The 19,089-nt window shown below is 49.0% G+C and overlaps 1 long non-coding RNA gene and 2 other non-coding genes across 4 annotated transcripts in view; all 3 read left to right on the top strand.

The window, feature by feature from the left end:
- Nucleotides 1-6,026: 6,026 nt before the first annotated feature.
- LOC134554570 (uncharacterized) overlaps nucleotides 6,027-19,089 on the top strand; it is a 31,113-nt gene continuing 18,050 nt past the window's right edge. For both annotated transcript variants that reach the window (XR_010081287.1, XR_010081286.1), the window contains exon 1: nucleotides 6,027-6,103. This is a non-coding gene — a long non-coding RNA (uncharacterized LOC134554570). The remainder of the gene's footprint in view (nucleotides 6,104-19,089) is intronic.
- Nucleotides 15,336-15,408, top strand: TRNAF-GAA (transfer RNA phenylalanine (anticodon GAA)). Its single transcript has one exon. It is a non-coding gene; the product is annotated as a tRNA-Phe (tRNA).
- On the top strand, nucleotides 16,537-16,609 carry TRNAF-GAA (transfer RNA phenylalanine (anticodon GAA)). Its single transcript has one exon. It is a non-coding gene; the product is annotated as a tRNA-Phe (tRNA).

Here is a 19,089-nt window from a genome sequence, read left to right as displayed (position 1 = left end):
GCCTCCTTTCACAGAGCTCTCCCCCTAATCACTCTCCTCCTAATTCTGTGGAGGTGGCGGGGGAAGTGGGAGAAGCGAGGACGAATGGGGGTTTTCCTTCTGGACCTGCTGGGGGAACGAGCTGCTGATTAAGACATGTGTGATAAGCATTTTCTTTGTATTTCTAATTAAAGCGAGGTGCGTGGGAAGAGGAGGAGGAGAGAGGGGAGCCGGAAGCCAAAAGGGAGGAGGGAGATGTGGAGCGAGGTGATGGAGAGAGGCAATTTGAGGCAGACAGGCAGATTCCGGGCACAGAGAGGCAGACAGGCACAGAAGGACAGGATCCATGGACTGGGACAGGATGGGGAGGAGGCAGAAGTCCTCTGGGTGGTCACAGGATGTCCAGGATAAGAGAGGGGCAAGAAAAGCAGAAAAGAAAGCAGGAAGTGAGGATGAGGGTGAGCAGTTTGCTCCAAAAGAGCTCATCTGAAGCAAGGGAAGGAGAGAAAATAGCAAGAAGCCACATCTCAGAGCTCAGCAGAGATGGTGTCAACGTGGGTTGTCTCCCTAGAGCTTCCTGGAGAGTTTTAAAGCACTGTAGGTTAGGATCAGATCCAAAAAAAAAAAAAAAATGAGGAGAGAGGAAGGGAAAAGCCAACAGACCAAGTAAAGGCAGCAAAAAGGAATGTGTGAGCAGTGAGCAGCAAAAAGGAGTGTGTGAGCAGTGAGCCTTCCCCTGAGGGGAGTGGGACCAGAATAAAGGGACACTGAGTCACTGGCACCTTCCCCGGTGCTGTCACTTTGCTGAGGACACGATGCACCCAGAGCCTGGTGGCACTCACCCCTTGGCATCAGTTCAGGCTCTCACTGCACCTCGCCTTAGAGCAAATGTGTTTGGTTTGAGGGGATTTTTTTGGGTTGACAGGCCTTTGCCACCTCATCTGGATGAGTGTTCTGCTCAGAGGCACCTTATGGCAAAGGGTGTCACTCCTCGGAGAGCAGCCCGAGCTGTGAGCCAGATGAACCTGGTGGGTGAGTGAGAAGGGGGAGACCCCGAGGGGGACTTGGGGAAGTTTTTGGAGCAGCAGATTTTGTGCTGCACACGCTCTGGAGAGCTCTGGCGGATGCTGAAGTGCCCTCCTGTGCTGCCAGGGTCCCTCCCCAGCTGAGCACAGAGATGTTCATTCTGTTCCTCCTCAGAATCGCTGTTTGGAGCAGCCTGTCTTTCACCCAGGACTTTTTGAAGCAACTCAAATTAGAAGCCTGAAGCCATGTGGGCAATTCATCCCATATTCTTGCAGGAACTAATATCTTCTAGTGGTGAACAAGGGATTTTCTGCATTATCCTAAATTCCCTGCGCTAGAATTTTCCCTTTCCCTTCCATAATTACTTCCTCTTTCTAGAAGAAAAATGAAGAAAATAAGAAACCACATTTTACCCCCCATCTGCCTCCACATCCTTTTAATCCCTGTTGATTCTCCTATAGCTCACCAGACAAAGCTGCCCAGTCATTTGTTTGGTAGCAAAACCCTCGGGAGGAAATAAAATTAAGAAGAAACCAAGGTGTTGGGCTCTTAAACTCGCAAGGAACGAAAGAGGGAGAAGAATAGCACATTTAATTTGCACCATACGTCTCTATTCATCCATCTCCAGCCCTGGAACACTTTATTGCACTGGAGCTGGCACTCACAAACACAGAGATTTCCATTCAAAACACAGCTCACGCGTCAGTGGCTCTTTTGTTCCTGGCCACCCATGGTCCCCCAGGCCTGGGGCCCACACATCCCTTACTGGGAGGGTGTGGAAGCAATTGAGAATCTGAGGGCATCCCGCTATCAACATTAACCCCATAATGATGACTGTTATTGGTGCCTCTCCTTCTGGTGCAGAATTTTCTCCGTGTTCCTTCTCGTCTGGAAAGCCCTACCTTTGAGGGGAAGATAAAATGCTTTGTTTCCCCGACTAAAAATATCTCCCGTGTTTTTGTAATTCTCCCCTCTCCTCCTTTAATGAGATGTTTGTTGTTTTGGTTTCCTTGCTGGGCAGAGGAGATGTTAATGAGTCTCTCCTTGTGCTGCTTTTTTGCCTCCTCGAGCCTGCCTGAGGCTGAAGCGAGGAAGTCAAAGGAGGTATCAGCATTTTTCACACTCTGGCGCTGGCTGTTATGGCCCTCACGAGGTCAACACAAATAGAAAGACATCTCCAAATGAACTTCGTTTTCCTCCCCTGCACAGCCCTGGCAAGCTGGAAAAACACATTTGTCACCGTGTCAAAGGGCCTGGCTCACAATTAGTTTGTGACATTTCTCTTCTGCCGCGTTTTACAGCTGAGTTTGGCCCACTTTGGGCCTCACACTTGACTCTTCGCCCACCTGCCCACACCTTTAGGGTGTCCCTCTAAGTGTTCTAGTAAAAGTTTCTGATTTTAATGCCTCTTTTTCTTTTTTTTTTTTTTTTTTACTCCTCCTCAGCAGCAAACACTACAAATCACAGGTCTGCTAAAAAAAGGGAGAGCAGTGGGGTGGCTGTGAAGAGCAGACCTGGTTCCTCTGCTGGTGTGGCTTGGCTGACAGGGTCCCACCAGGCCAGGAGAGCTCTGCTCCTCATCATCTGCCAGGATGATGCTCCCACGGAGATCTACGGATCTTTTGTGGCCCCTGGAGCTGCTCTGCTCCTCCCCTGCATCCCATTTCAAGCTGGGTTGAGGATGCCTTGGGAAGGCTGACCTGGAACAGAGACTGGACAGAGCTGGAAAATAAAGTAGATATTTATTAAAAGGCTTTAGGGTACACATTGAGCAGGGCAAGAGGTTGGCCAGGGCTACCAAAGGTGGGCCCAAAAGGGTCACAAAATGGACAATCAGTCACGAGGTCTCACACTTTTATGAGTTTTGGTCCATTTGCAAATTGAGGTTTAATTGTCCAATTAGAGCTTCAGGTCATAAAGTCCCATCTTTCTTGTTTTCTCTCTTCAGTCCACCCTTGTTTGTGCTTTTTGGCCTGAAAACTTGTAACTGTGGTCCCTGGTCTCCAGCAGGAAAAGGATTTGTTTTGTCTCCCCGCTCTGTGAAGAGAGCTGAGTGACACTGAATGTGAGGCTCAGAACTGCACCCCTGGGCAGCACAGAATCTGAAAATATGAAAGATAAAACTTAAGGCACCACTGACACCCCCAAGGCCACGTGAGAGGAGTGGTGGTGGTGGAGCACTGGGATGTCACAGCCACACGAGCAGAGTGGGGCACGGTTCTTGCTGGGGGCATCAAATCCCACCCTGGATGAAGATTCTCGTGGTGACCAAGGGAAGCTGTGCAGCCACAGGTTTTTGGCTGTACCAGCTGCTCAGATGATGAGGAGTGAGGGGCTCAGGCTGCTCCAGAGATTTCCTGCTCATCCTGCTGTTCCCATGGGGGAATCTGTGTTAAGCCTCTCTTTCACTTTTCTCAGCACCTACGTGGATTTTCCTTCCTGGACCTGAGCACATGGGAAGGACTTTAGGGATGGTGGGAGCCTCATTTTCCATCATTTTCCATCAGACTGGCTCATGGGAAGATTTCCATCTTCAGGCTCCCTGCTGTGGGCTGTGGGAAGGATGGAGAAATGGGATTGTGCATGGGGCCATAGGAGAAAATCCTGCCTTGTGGTGGTGAACAGACAGAGCCAGTTCCATGGAGAATCCACCACAGCCCCTCTTCCACATCAAATTAGAGTCCTGCCTCTCCTGTGAGTGGGAATACCTCTGTTTCCATGAGGGAATATGCCTGAGGAAGCTAAGGAATGCTCAGGGAAGGCTTTGCACATGGTGTCCTCCAAACATTTTCTTCCTTGCCTGAACCACTGATCAGTTACTGCCTTGCTGAATGGATGGATGGTTTTTCTCTCTTCAGGAACACCTTATCCCTCACCCCCTAAATGCTTTCTTTTCCCTCATTTGGGCTGAAATCCCAAAGCATTTCCAAACCTATCCAGGATTTGGCCACAGAGGTGTCTCTGGACAACACCTCAGGCAGGTTTAAAGCCACATTCTGCCCAATTTGGCCCCAGGGTTTCAACCCAAGTGTCCTCAGTGCCGGGACATTCCTAAAAGCGAAGGGGAAAACCTCAATGCTTTGTTGTAACTCATTTTGTGGGTGCGGTTTGTACCTATGTGTGTCTGTCTCTTTGCATTGGGCTCCACTGGGGCATTCCAAGGGACACTAAGGGGACACGGAGCCTTTCCATGATCACAGCAGGGCACGAGGCTGCTCTTCCCAGCCCAATCCGTGTCCCCAGAGCTCTGTGAGTTCTCAGCTCCCTGCTCTCACAGCCATCACCACCGTGAGGACACAAACCAGGCCACTGCTCTCCCCTTTCCAGCAGTTCTATCACCAAGCTGTGACTCAATTTACCTTTTTTTTTTTTTCCCCACCTTTTCATATTGCTTCTCCTTTTAAGCTGTTTTCCTTTTTTTTTTTTTTTGTCCCCACCAAGCATCGCTGGTAACAAAGGATTTCCTCTAAGCATCCTTGCTAATCTTGCCTGTCCACAGGGAGCCACAGCTGGAGTCAGAGCAGAAATTGTGTCCCCTTGTCCCAAGAAAACAACAGAGGAGCTGCCTCAGGTGGCAGAGGGGCTCCTGCATCGCTAAGAACAGCAGGGGTGATGCGAGGTCACTTCTGGAATAAAGGGAGCCTCATTCAGCACATCCTCATCCCAGCCCAATCCTACCAGCGTTCCCATTTCCTTTATTTAAGTACCTGTAAATGAGAGATGGATAATTAGGGCCAGCAGGGAAGCCTGAGGGAAGCAGAATAACGTGAGAAACAAGCAGCAGACTGCGTTAATTTCTTCCTTCCAGGTCTAGGAGGCCCCAGACGTCACTAAAAGCCTTATTAAAAACAGGGGTAGGAGGAGCTGGGGAGTGAGTTGCTGTGGAAAGATTTTCAGGAGTTCCTTGCTCAAAAAAACCCTCACAAGTCCTCGGAACATCACTTCCCAAACTCTGAACACAACTCCTTGGCGTTCTTATGCTGGAGGTCATAAAACACTAGAAAAGTTTGGGTTGGAAGGGACCTTTGAAGGGCATTTTGTTTCAACTTTTTCCATGGGCACCTTCCAGGAGTCCTGGCTGCTCTGAGCCCCTTCCATCCTGGCCTTGAACACATCCAGGGATGGGATATCCACAGGATTAGAAGCATAAATTTGGGTCAGGAGTGATCCTGACACCGATCTGCTCCTTGACCTCACAAGATCATGGGAATTTATTTTTTTTCCATGGGAATTTATTTTTTTTCCATGGGATTTTATTTTTTTTTTCATGGGAATTTTTTTCTCAGGTTATCTTTCAAGAGGGCTGGTCATATCTGGAAAAAAAAAAAAAAAAAAAAAAAAAAAAAAAAAAAAAAAAAAAGCTGCTGATGGAAATTTTTGTCCCATAGATCTGTTGAATTTTAGTAAGACCAAAATGGGGAGGGAATAATAAAGAAAACAAGGTGGGGGAAGGGAGAGAAAAAAAAAAGGAGAGAGAGAGAAAAAGGAGGGAAATTAAAAGAAAAAAAAAAATGGAAGAAGGAAGATAAGGGGGGAAAAAAGGAAAAAAGAAAAAATTAACAGCACAGTGACAGCCAGAATTACTTGTGCCTGATTTTAGTGAAAGATCCCTAAGGACTGCAGGATCTTTTGTTCGTGTTCCTCAACGGGCCGGGATGATCCCGCTGCGGGGCACTCGGGATGGGGCGGGCAGCCCTTCCCCGTGGCTGCGCTCCCGATCCCAGCAGCTCGCTCCCAGCACGATGGCACCGAGCTCCCCGTGGATCCCCGCAGGAATGCTGCAACAGAGACAGGGAAGGATTTTTGGGGGGAGGGAGGGATGCAGGGCCATTTGTCCGGCCCTGCCAACCCTTCCCTGCCCTCTGTTCCCTCTCACACAGAGCGGGACCTTCCCCGGAGGAGCCGCAGCCCCCGCTGCGGGGGAGGATGCGCTCTCCTGGATTTCCCACCTCGCTCCCCTCGTTTTGTGTTTTCCAGCAGCCGGGGAGGGAGGGAGGGAGGGAGGGAGGGGAGGGCGAGGCAAAGCAGCAGCAGCAGCAGCTCGGCGTTAATGGGTTCCTTGAGGAGAGGCCGAGGGTTAGAGCATCCATCCCCGCAGGTACCTGGAGAGCCATGAGCCATCCCGGGATGAGCCACCGGGGTGGGCGGGAGCGCGGGGGAGAAGGGCGGAGTGGGAGCAGGGAGAGGGGCAGACAAAAGGGATGAGTAGAGTGTGTGTGTGTGTGTGTGTGCCGGGGGATCTGCCGCACGCTCCTGCCTTTCTTCCACCTGCCTGCCAACAGGGAAGGGAGGCAGGTGCCGGGTGAGCTTTCCAGGGGGTGAAAATGAGCCACGGCAGCACCCCCAAGGCGTTGCTAAAATCGGGATGCTGTGGGCACGGCTCCCCAAATGTGGTGCCCACTCTGGGTGGGGTGGGGGTTAGAGCCAGGATTTCTCCTCGTGTGGAGATGCATCAGGGAGGGGGAGAGAGTCCCTGCGGTGCTGCTTTGCTCAGAGCCTGGAAGGCTCTCTGAAGGGATCATACAATCCTAGAATCCCAGGATTTGGGTTGGAATGGGTGTAAAAGATAATCCCATTCCGACCCCCTGCCTTGGGCAGGGCCACCTTCCTCTAGAACAGGCTGCTCAGAAGAATGTTTGGGGAGTTTGTAACAGAGGTGGAAACCCTGAGATTTGGAGTTTTGTGGCCTCCACAATGCACACAGGCAGATCCTTCCTTCCCATCCTGGTTCTCCGAGATCCTTCCACTCCCTCCAAGTTCTGTGACACAATCTCACCAGGATACCCCAGGTTTCTGTCAGTGGCCGTGCAGGAAGTTTACTGAACATAAAACCTCTACCCAAAGCTCGAGTTTAAGTGGGGATAAGGAGGTGAAGGTTGTATTAAAATGATATTTATCACTTACATAGAATCATAGAATTGTTCCTGTTGGAAAAGACCTCTAAGATCACTGGCACAGGTTGCCCGGAGAAGCTGTGGCTGCCCCCGGATCCCTGGAAGTGTCCAAGGCCAGGTTGGGCAGGGCTTGGAGCAACCTGGGATAGTGGAAGGTGTCCCTGCCCATGGCAGGGGGTTGGAGCTGGATGATCTCTAAAGTCTCTTCCAACCCAAACCATTCCATAATTCAATGATCATCAAGTCTAGCTCCGAACCCAGTACCACCCCTGTGTCCACCACTAAACCATGCCCTCAAATCATTAAAAATGAACCTGGTTTTGTCCAAAATAGACATGGGATAGGGTTCCCTTCCCAGGAATTTTGGGAAACCGTGTTCAGAGCATGTCTCTTTTAACTGGGACACAAACTGTGATTTCTTCACAGCTGAAGAGTTCTGACCCCCACATCAGCACCTACCCAGTTTCTGCAAGAGCTTTGCATTTTGGATGATGATAAACATCCATCAGGCCAAGGTGTCAATCTGACTGTCTTAAATCTTGGAATACACACCCCAGGCTATGCATCCCAGATGTCACAGGAAAACCAACACCAGAGAATTGTTTGGGTGGGAAAACACCTCTAAGATCATGAAGTCCAAGCATTAAATCAGTCTTGCCAATGTCCCCAAGTGCCACATCTGTTAAATCTGTGCAGGGGTGGGGACTCAGTGAGTGCCACAGGCAGCCTGCTCCAACACCCATCCCCCTGATTGTGCACATTTGGTCACACAGAACACACAGAAATCCCACAGGGAGTGACCCAGTCATGCTCTAACCCAGAAGTGCCCCATTAAATGTTCACCTGAGGCACAGAGGTCCAGACCAAGAAGGGATCTGAACTCACCACACCCAGACTGGCCACCCCTAAGAGCACCTTATTTCCTTTCTCAGCCCCCAAACCAGAGGGTTTCCCCTCAGGCTATTTGGTCTGGGTGAATTTGTGGCTTGCATTGAAGTCTTGTGGGTCTAGAGGAGACCCCCGAGGCTCAAAACGCAATTACCCAAGAGCTTCCAGGTAGGGTCCTGCCTGAGCTCTGAAAGGACACCCTCCTCTCCTTAATTTGGGCACTGAATGACCAGCACAGAACTTTTTTCCTCCTCTCCTCCCCCCAAGTACTTGTATAAGATTGCCTGTGACATTTAGAGCAGCTAAAATTATCCCAATTAAATATCTCCACTGGTTTCCCTTTGTTCTCTTTTCCTTTCTAGTCCTTTCCTTCCAGACAGCTGGAACATGTTCTTTAGACACTCTTTAAAGACAAAAGGAAAAAAAAACCCCTCCCTACCCCAAACACCCAACAACTAAAACTCACGTAGCTTCAGCTCAGCTTTATTTAGAAACACGGTTGAAACAAATGTTGTGAAGAGTATTTTAAGTTCCTCCAGGATTCATCCATAGGAGACGGGAGAGTGGTCTCACCCTGCCTGATAAAGTCATTCCTTTGTGGATTGCAGGTCTGGTGGAGTGTGGGAGAAAGGGATAAAGGGTTGTGCACTGATTTTGGGGTACCAAGAGGTGAAACAGAACGATTTTGGCCTCTGTGATGTCCCCCCTCTTCCCCACATGTTCGTGATGACAACACCTGGCCCTGTCGACTGACCTGTCATCTTTACAAATTCCCTGCCAATCTGTTCTGGGAGAGAAAAATTCCTTCCCAGCACGAAATTTGGCAGCTGCCTCATCCCTGTGCCTGAAGCATGAATCACCAGAGTTAAGTAACAAACCCATTTATACATCAAGACACAATCACTGTCCAAGCAATCATTCTGTGCTTTTCAATGTGAAGCCCATTATTTGTAGATTCTGTTTATATTCATCTTTTCCCCGCTCTTTTCTTCCATTATTTATTTTTCCTGTACCTTCTGGATGTTTTGCAAGACAGTGAAAAACTTCAGAAGGAGGCTGGGATGGTAAGCAGAAGTAGAAAATATTTCCCAGCCCCCAAGTATGGTTGTTTACTATTAATTTTAGGAGATTCTGGGAAATCTCTCAGGAAACCTCACCAAAGAATATTTGGCAAGAAAAATTGGTTCTCTAATGAGGTTCTGGGCCACCTGGTTTGTGTATTAATATCTTATAAATGTATTTACACACCCCTACACACTTTAAAACACCTGTTATTTTTACTAATATTTTCTCAGTGCTGCTCTTCTGTCTTTTTAGCACCTATTTCATTCCTCTGGTCTGTTGGCAGTTATGAAATGAGGGATTCCCGAATGTGTTTGGTTTGTTCTGCTGAAAATGAAGTTTTGCTGGGTTGAAGCAGCAGTGGGTGATCCATATTGGAGGGAAGATCTGGGGAAGGCTCAGGCGCTGAGAGTTTGTGGGGGCAGAGCAGGATCTGCCAATGTTATTAAGGCTGGGGAAAGCAGCAGGACTTGAGCTGAACTGCAGGATTGCAATATTCAGGAACTGGCACAAAACAAATTTAGGGCAAGGCTTGTGTCTGTCAGTGCTTGCTCCAAGACTCTCAGACGAGGTTTCTCCTGCTGCCTGAGAGCTGTGTCCATGCAGGACATGGACATTGCCCTCTCTTTTCCACACAGAGCTGAGGTGCCCTCAACAAGCTCAGAAAGTTCTGCCTTAAATACATTCCTTTGTCTCAAAATATGATTTGGTGAACATTGACCTCTGCTTTTCCAAATTTGCTCTTCCACTCTGCATCCAAGGTGTTGCCCAGAGAAGCTGTGGCTGCCCCATCCCTGGAAGTGCCCAAGGCCAGGTTGGACAGCGCTTGGAGCAGCCTGGGATAGTGGCAGAGAAATGGGAATGAGATGATTTTTAAGGTCTCTTCCAACCCAAACCATTTAAGGGTTCTAAAATCTCTCTGGCCTCTCTTTGAGAACATTCACTACAAAACACTAAACATTGGTTTTCTCAGAAAAGAGGGATTTAAACTCGGGGAGAAGTTAAATTCCAGGTCTGGTGTTTGTTTTCACTGGGCCTCCCTAGCAGTGAGCTTGCGGGTACTTCACCACAGGGCAGATTGCAAATATTCACCCAGGCACAGATTATTTCTGCATTCCTCCATCCAAGGTCTGTGTTTCCAGCACAGGGATATCTCAGGGTTGCTGTTCCCTGAGATTCTCCTCGGGGTTGCTGTTCCCTGAGGTATGTAGGGTTTTCGAGCTTCTCTTGCCCAAAAGGTCTCACGCCAGAGCCAGAGAAGACAAGCTGAGTCTGCCAGTCCGTGTTTCTAAGGTTGTTTATTCTTTCATTATCTCTCAGTTCTGTCTCAGCTCTGCAGGGCGTCCCCAGCAGAGCAGGACTGGGCAGATCAGAGGGTCCCGGACCCTTTGCACCATTTCCCTGACTCAACCATCATCCACAACGAACTTTTTATTTACAAAATCTTACCAATACTTACTACCTATGTTAACATGTCATTTCTACTCTAAACCAATCCTTGTGATACAACTCAGCAGAAAATGGGGGAAAAGAACAAGAACAAGGAGGACAGGACCACTCCCCAATTCCTCCATCTTGCCTCTTCAAACCCATACACTAAAAATCCTAGATTCTACATTTATACTCTGTGATAAACTAACTTCTACTTATTTTGAATTCTCTCACCTTGTGATTCTTCATGCAATGTGGGCATTCACTCCCATGGACAGGGATCAGAGGCAGTGTCCTCCTGGGCTCTGTGTGAGGCTGGCTGAGGCTCCTGTACAGATCCCAGACCCCCTGTCCGCTTCCAAACCTTCCAGGGTGGCCAGAGGGATGTCCTGGACTCCGACAGGGATACTGCACCAGCAGAGCTGGTATTCATAGCCCGAACTCCTAACTTAAAAAAAATAAATAAAAATTAAAGAACCCCTAGTGCCATTCCCCCCGAATGATGAACTGACAATCTCAGCATCTTTTAGACATCAGACCTCAGGAGGGAGAGGGAGAGGGAAGGGCTGTGTGAGGGGCAGAGTTTGGCAGCTGGGCTTCATTAACTCTGTTTTTCAGAGCTGTATTTGTGTCTCCAGAATAACAATGATGCCCTCCCCGGCCTCATCTTCCATCCCCTCACGGCTGTGTTGGTGGCAGGCACCCCCAGTGCCCTTTGGGCCATTATCTCTTTCTCTCCCTAACACATTAAATTGCCATCAAAGAAGAGTTTTGCAAATATGGTTTGTTGCCTGTTGGAGCCTTACATTTCAGGGGTGCTGCTGCTGCTGCTGCTGTTGCATATTTTGTACAATTTTATTTTCAAGCAGTCCGTTTTTCCCTAATGGGCTCACTTGGGGGTCTGTTCAACCAGAGGGGAGAATGGAGCCGAGCAAACTTCCTGCTGAGAGACCTTTACAAACCTCAAGGAACCTTTCTCAGAAACAGGAATTCCACATTCTTAATGAGATCATTTTCATAAAAGTCTGGGGAAATAGCAGGAAGAGAAAATAGTGACAACAAAATAGAGATAATCACTAAAAATGATTTTCAAGCAAACCAGGAGTGCTCTTGGTGTAATGAGACAGAAAAAATTCAAGAAGCCTAAAGGAAGAACATGTGTTTTTTATGATACATCAGAGCCAAGTCGGGGAGTGAAAAGCAATCACATCTCAGCCCTGCAGCTTGGTGTCACTCCCCTGGTGCAGAGCTGGGGAAAGGGTGGGGAAATAGGACAAAATCCCATCAGGGGCAGAGTTTGGTGCCAGGAGGAAAAACTAAGTTAGTTTTTCTGCAGGAAAAACTAACATGGGTGCCAAATGTGATGTGCTGGGTTGGGTGAAAAAGATCACCTGTCTGTGGCTCCTTCTGGGTGATGCCCTGACCCCAATTAAAAACAAGTGAATTCCACAAGAGGTGGTGAATCCAGCCTGGAACACTAAGGCCAGCACCACTCTGGACAGGGACAGAAAGGTTGGGATAATTTGGTGGTAGAATCATGGAATCACAGAATGGGTTGGAAATGGGTTGGAAAGGACCTTAAAGATCATCCAGTTCCAACCCTCCTGCCTGGCCAGGGACACGTTCCACTACCCCAGGTTGCTCCAAGCCCCATCCAACCTGGCTTTGGACACTTCCAGGGATGTGGCAGCCACAGCTTCTCTGGGTGTGCCAGGGCCTCACCAGCCTCACAGGAAGAATTTCTTCCTAACCTCTAATCTAAATCTACTCTTCTTCATCCTAGAGCCATTCCCCCTTTTCCTGTCACTCCAGGCCCTTGTAAATGGTCTCTCTCCATTTTTTGTGGGTTCCCCTCAGGTACTGGAGGGCCACAATTAGGTCACCCCAGAGTCTCCTCCAGGCAGAACATTCCCAATTCTCTCATTTTTATCTCAGAGCAGAGCTGCTCCATCCCTCTCATCATCTCGGTGCTTCCTCTGGACTTGCTGCAACAGCTCCCTGTCCTTCCTGTGCTGGGAGCCCACTGCAACATTCCTGGTGGGATTTCTCCAGGCTGGAGCAGAGGGACAAAATCCCCTTCCTCCCTTGCTGCCTGCAGTTCTTGGGCTGCAGCCCAGGACAGCTGGCTTTCCAAGTTGCATGGATATAATTCCGTAACCTTTGAAAGCTGCCTGATGGCAGATGGACCTGTGAGAAAGCACAGGCAGAGCAGGCTGGAGTGGCAGGAAAACCGGGAAAAACGGGAGGAGGGGAAAGCAGGGACAGAGGGATCGCCTGTTGTGTGTTTGTCACGGCCAGAGCCTGAGACACCCGCGTGGGAGCGGTGATTAAACACTCGGCTGGTGGCGTGAAGTGACACCTCCGGCACATCCCTGCCCCGTGTGCCAGCAGGGTTTCACAGGCTGACACCACCGTGGTGCCTCCAGGAGTGTGAGGACAAGGAGGTGCCAGAGGAGGTGTGCAGAAGGACATCCAGCTCAAAACCCAGCCTGCAACATTTTCCATGAGTTAGCGCCAAAAAAAAAAAAGGAAAAGGGACGGGTGTTGTATCACCAGATGCTCTCCTGATCTCCGGAGATTTGTGGCTCAGGCCCTGCATGAACCAAAGCAGGAAGTTCCTAATTTCCATGCTCTTCATAGAGATTTTTTTTCTCCATAAATTATCTTTTAAACATTTTTATGGTTTGGAGATCTATAATAGCGGGGATTTGCACAGATAACCAGACACTGTGTGAGGAAATTCCTTCTTTTTCTTTGTTCCAAGCTTGGCACTTGCTCTTTTCCAGTGATAACCTTTATTTCCTGCATCAGAAGAATCAATAAGCCATCAATCCCTAATGATTCCTCTCTAGATCCTAAAACACCCTTTCTTTCTCCAGATCCTGGAATATCCTTCCCTTTACTCTTTCTTTTCCTTAATTGAATAAACAAGGTTTACACAGCAATTCCCTGTGCAGAAGGCACTTTATTAATCCCTTCCATTGGTCAATTTGGGCTTTTTTTATTCACATCCTTCATGGGATAAAGGCACCAAAAAACCACCCCAAAGAGTAATCAAGATGTGAATGAAACAGAAGTTTTTTTCAGGGGGAATGGAGACAGGGAAGAGAGGACAACAGGAGATATCCCCATATTTCCCTCCTCCTTCCACTTCATTCTCTCCCTGCAGAGCTCCAGCCCTGAGGTCTGAACTGAGCTGTAAAAACAGCTTTAATTTCTTCCTCTTCAATAAGGAGAAGTCTGATCTTCCAACTTCTTCCATGTGACTCGTCAAACTGGCACCACAAATCTGACTTCTGATGACTTTGGCCACAGACTTTCAGTTCTGGTGTTTCACCAGCTGAAAAAGCCGAGTTCCCAGCGAGTCAGCTCCTCAGAATTCTAATTTAACTGCAATGTAGCACTTCCTTCAAGGCTTGTTCTTTATCAGATCCTTCTCTCCATCCTTTCCACCAACACTGCTGAGCATTTGCAAAGCAGCAGCGTAGCTCAGCTTTCCACAGGAATTTTGTACCCAGCTGAAGCTTCGGTATTTCCAGCAAGGCAGAGTGGGCTGTCAAATATCACAGTTTCCATGTTGGGATCATTTCTTCCTGTCTGAGGAAAGCTGGTGGGAAGCCACTTTCCTTGACAAGGAGAAAGCTGCTGAAGCAAAAGATGGGACAGCTGGAAAGGCAGAGCCAAGTGAGCCAGGCCTCCACATCTTCCCTTTCCTGGGGAGAACCTGCAGCAGATGGATCCTTGTCACCCACTGAGAGCCATCAGGACAGGGAGGATGGCAGCCCTGGGGAGTGACAGATGAGTTCAGCCTCTGAGAAAACTCTGGAGCCTCCAACTTCAAAAGGACGTGGAGCTGCTGAAATGAATCCAGAGGAGGCCTTGGAGATGTTCCAAGGGCTGTAGCCAGGCTAGGAGAGCTGGGAATGTCCAGCCTGGAGAAGAAAAGGCTCCAGAGACACCTCAGAGCCCCTTCCAGCACCTGAAGGGGCTCCAGGAGAGCTGGAGACGGACTTTGGAAAAGGGATGGAGGGACAGGAAAAGGGGGAATGTCTTTAAATTGACAAAAGGCAGGGTTTGACTGAATATTAGGAAGAAATTCTTGGCTGTGAGGGTGGTAAGGCCCTGGCACAGGGTGCCCAGAGAAGCTGTGGCTGCCCCATCACTGGAAGTGCCCAAGACTAAGTTGGATAAGGCTTGGAGCAACCTGGTCTAGCAGAATGTGTCCAGGCCTATGGCAGGGAGTGGAACTGGTCCTTTAAAATCCTTTCTATCCCAGACCATTCCATGTTTCCATGAGGACCAGCTTTGGTCAGGTGTTACCACTGCAAATGTGGCCCTAAGAATAATTCCAGTCTTGGGTATTTATCCACCACAGCCATTCTCATTAGAAGACCTTCGATAATTGCTGACCTTTCTGGGGTCTGATAGCTGATGTTTGGGCCAGGTGTTTATTGAATTTCTCCAAGAGCTAGATGGAATCAGCTCTGTGAGGGTTCAATACCTCTGAGGGTGTCCAGCACCTCACAGAAAATGGCTTAAAATAATTAGCAAAACAGCATGATCAAGCGTGTCTTGAAAAATCAAAAATGTTTTAATAAAAGAAGAAAATAATACAAAACCAAAGAACAAAGCTGAACAGAAGTATGGAACAGGCCCTACACACCTGCTACAACATTTTGAAAATGCCTCTAGCACCTTTGTTCTCTCTCTTAACTACATAACAATCAGGGAGGGTCCATTGGCAAACTGCCCATAGAAACAGCTACAGGTTTTAAAAAAGAGCTAAAAATTCCAACAGGTGCTCCTGTTCCTGGCACCGAGCCAATTGCCATGAGAAGGGCATGGAAAGTTCTAGCTGAACTTCCTAATATGTCTAGAAGCAAACTGACATGTCATTCCTGGGGCAGAAATGTCTGCTTGGGTGTAGGGGTACTTTCCTGTCGGTGTTTTATATATTAAAAAGAGTCAAGTATCCTCTGAGCCAGTTTGAGAGGCAGAAGTCTGAAATCTCATCGTGTTCCAAAAGATTTTGGGACAAAATGGAGCTAGAGCAGAGCTGAAGTAGCTCAGCTGGGAGAGCGTTAGACTGAAGATCTAAAGGTCCCTGGTTCAACCCCGGGCTTCAGCAGAGTTTTCCTGCAGTTTTGTGTGCCCAGGGCTGGGCTCTGCAGTGCAGGAGAGACCTGGACAGCCAGGAGGGATCCAGCCAAGGGCCAGGAGCACTGGAGGAGACTGGAGGGCACTGGAGGGCACTGGAGGGGACTGGAGGGCACTGGAGCATCTCTGCTGTGGGGAAAGGATGAGGAGCTGGGTGCCTTGACAGAGTGTGGAGTTCCCCTCCTTAGACTCATCCCTGAGGGACCTGGAAGTGATCCTGGGCAAGGGGCTGTAGGTCCTGCTTGAGCAGGGCTTTGGAGTGATGCCTTAAGTTTCAGTTTTCCTGTTTTTCAGATTCTGTGCTGCCCAGGGGTGCAGTTCTGAGCCTCACATTCAGGGTCACTCAGCTCTCTTCACAGAGCAGGGAGACAAAACAAATCCTTTTCCTGCTGGAGACCAGGGACAATGAGTACAACTTTCAGGCCCAAAAGCACAAACAAGGGTGGACTGAAGGGAGAAAACAAGAAGGGTGGGACTTCACAACCTGAAGCTGTAATTGGACAATTAAACCCCAATATGCACATGGACCAAAACTCATAAAAGTGGAGACCTCGTGACTGATTGTCCATTTTATGACCATTTTGGGCCCACCTTGAGTGTAGCCCTGGCCAGGCTCTTGTCCTGCCCAAGGTGTACCCTTAAAGGCCTTTCAGTAAATATCTGCTTTACTCTCTAGCTTTATCCAGTCTCTGTTCCAGGTCAGCCTTCCCAAAGCATCAGGAGCAGGGACCTCCATGAGTTCCCTTTGGACCTCAACCATTCTGAGCCTGTGAAGGAGGGACAGGGTTTTACAATTCCAGTACTTCAGCAAAAATTGTGATACAAAGGGATTTTTGTTGCTTTCACTGCCTGTTCCCAGTCCTATGCCACAGAATTCCCTGAGAAAAAGTGGAAAGGTTGACTCACAGGTGAATGACCAAGCAGGAAATCAGAACTGGATTTTGGGAATAGGAAAAACCCCTTACCCATGAAAGTGATATTTAGCATCAATCACAACTGACCTTAAAGCAACCCCTCTCCTTAAAATTTGTATTTTCCAGGCTGAAGTGTTCCAGTGTGTTCCCCTGTTGTTTATAGGGAAACAAACCCCAATATCAGGGCTGAAGTAGCTCAGCTGGGAGAGCGTTAGACTGAAGATCTAAAGGTCCCTGGTTCAACCCCGGGCTTCAGCAGAGTTTTAGGGGTTGGAATCAATGATGCATCCCTGGAAGTGTCCAGGAAATGCCTGGATGTGGCACTCAGTGCCTTTGCTTAGTTGACGAGGATATGATGGGTCAAAGCTTGGACTCCAGCTTGGAAATCTTTTACAATCTTAATGGTTCTTTGATTTTATCCTTGTGGGTCCTCCCAGCTCAGGGTACTCCAGGATTCTGTGATGAAGTTTTCTACTCTTTCCTGACCGTTTCCTATTTTTACCCTGACCCTTGTCAAATGATGGTGTTCGATGTGCAGACACCCCACTAAACTGAGAAACTCTGCTTTGTTTTCTGCTTTTTCCCTTTCTAATTCCTGTTCCATGGAGCCCTTCAGACAAACACCAGAGACAGGACATAAAATGCCAGTTATCCAAAAAGACAAGTGAGAAGCAGCAAACCCTCGACCTTCTCAAGATCAACCCCAATGCTCATCCAACCTCTTCTTCATAGCAGGACAGGGACTTTTCTTTCCCCTTTCTTTTTCTTTCTCCTTTTCCTTCTGGTGCTGCTCTAAAAGCTGCAGACCTTAGGCTGTCTGATCCTGCAGCATTCCAGAAAATACTTCCCTGGCCAGGAAGTGTTTAAAATAACTTGTTTATAAACAGAAAACATCGTCACCTGCCTGAGCCTTGGTGAGAAGCCAGGGGTCCTTGCTGGGCAAATGCCTCCGCCAAGAGCCACCACCCAAATACAACCCCTCAAATGCAACACCACAAACACAACACCACAAACACAGCAGCTGCTCACCCAGAGTGGACCTTTGCAGACCTGATGCCCTCAAGCAGGATCATCTGGCACAGGGATGCACCAGCTGGAAATTAGCTTTTACTCCAGCTGTCTTTGCCTGGATCTAAATTAGGCAGGAGCCTCCTGGTCCCCAAATTGGATCAAAGTAGGTCAGAAGTCCCTGCGTGGCCCATGTGAGGGATTAAATTATATCAAATTTTGGGCATGTCTTGGGCCTCGTTTTCGTTATGAAAGCAGAGCTCAGGTGCTATGAACATCCCAGATATTGCCCTCAGGTTTAAGAGCAGTTCAGAAGGGCTCTGACCTCATTAAACCCGTGGAGAAAGGCAGCCCTGAGCTCCAAGGAGAGAGGCAAACCCCAAAGCAGAGACACCGACCTGATGGTGACCCAAATGGCCTAAATGTGACAATCTCTGTCCTCCCAGACAATGCCCAGACACAGTTCCCTGCATAGCAGGAGACAGGAACTATTCCCAGGAAGAGGTTTGGTCTATTTTTGAAGAAATGCTGAGAGATGTGATTGCTCAGACTGGGGAAGAGAAGGTTTGGAGATCTTAGAGCCCTTCCAGTGCCTAGAGGGGCTCCAGGAGAGCTGGAGAGGGACTGAGGACAAGGGAGGGAGTGACAGAACACAGGGAATGGTTTTAAAGTGTCAGAGGGCAGGGTTAGATGTGATATTGGGAAGAAATTCTTCCCTGTGGTGGTGATAAGACTCTGGCACATACTTCCCAGAGAATCTGTGGCTGCCCCATCCCTGGAAATGTTTGGCCGAGCTGGATGAGCAACTCGAACAACTTGATTTAGAGGAAAGTGTCCCTGCCCATGGCAGGGGCTCAGAACTACAGAATTTTAAGGTCTCTCCCAACCCAAACCATTCCATGAATCTGTGGTTCTGTGACTTCTGTCGGGGCAGAGAGGGGGAGAGGTTTTAGCCCTGCCAGATGGGTTTAGTCTGTCCAAACAGGACGGAGCAGTTCCATTTCCTTTGGCCACTGTAACACCCAGAGCAGGGGTCCTGTTCCCCCTCCTCACCGGGTCCCTGCCCTCAGCCAGCACCAGGGGATGCCCAGTCAGAGCTGGCACCTTTGTGCCCACGGAGGTGACAGTGACATCTGGGCTTGTTCCCCTCAAACACGAGCTCAGCACGTGGAGGTAACTCAATTAAATTAATTAATGGATTTCAAGCCTGACCCACAGCTGTGGGAAGGCAAAGAAGAGGCCCCCACCGGTGTCAGCACTCAGGATTCATGTTCCCACTGCAGGACCCACAGAAATCCCAGAGATCTCAAAGCAGCTCTTATAGGAGATGAGAGAAGTTTGTGGGGTTTTTTGGTGTTTTTTGTTCTTTTTTTTCCCCTCCTCCTCTTGACAACTCAGTCCCCTCCTGGCTGAAGCAGCTTTGACTCAAACCTGAGCTCCAGAAGTTGCCAGGTTTTCCTGGATTTGGCTCAGAGAAGGGTTAAAGGCTGCCCGTGCTCCCGGGGAGGCTGCGAGGGAAGGGGCGGGATGAATAACCGCGGTGGGCGGCAGGAGCGCGGGGGCTGCTGCCCTGCCAGCGCCTTCCCCAGCCCCCTCGCACTCCGCTCCCTCCTCTCACCCTCGCTCAGGCCCCTCCTGGGCCCCCACGCCGATCAATCACATCCCAAAATCCATCTTTTTTTCCCCGAGTCCCGGCTCCAACCCGCGGCTCTCCCCCACAAACAGCTCTG

The sequence above is a fragment of the Prinia subflava genome, chromosome 1, assembly GCF_021018805.1.
Source record: "Prinia subflava isolate CZ2003 ecotype Zambia chromosome 1, Cam_Psub_1.2, whole genome shotgun sequence".
In the NCBI taxonomy this organism is placed as follows: Eukaryota; Metazoa; Chordata; class Aves; order Passeriformes; family Cisticolidae; genus Prinia; species Prinia subflava.
This window is presented reverse-complemented; position numbering and strand designations above follow the sequence as displayed.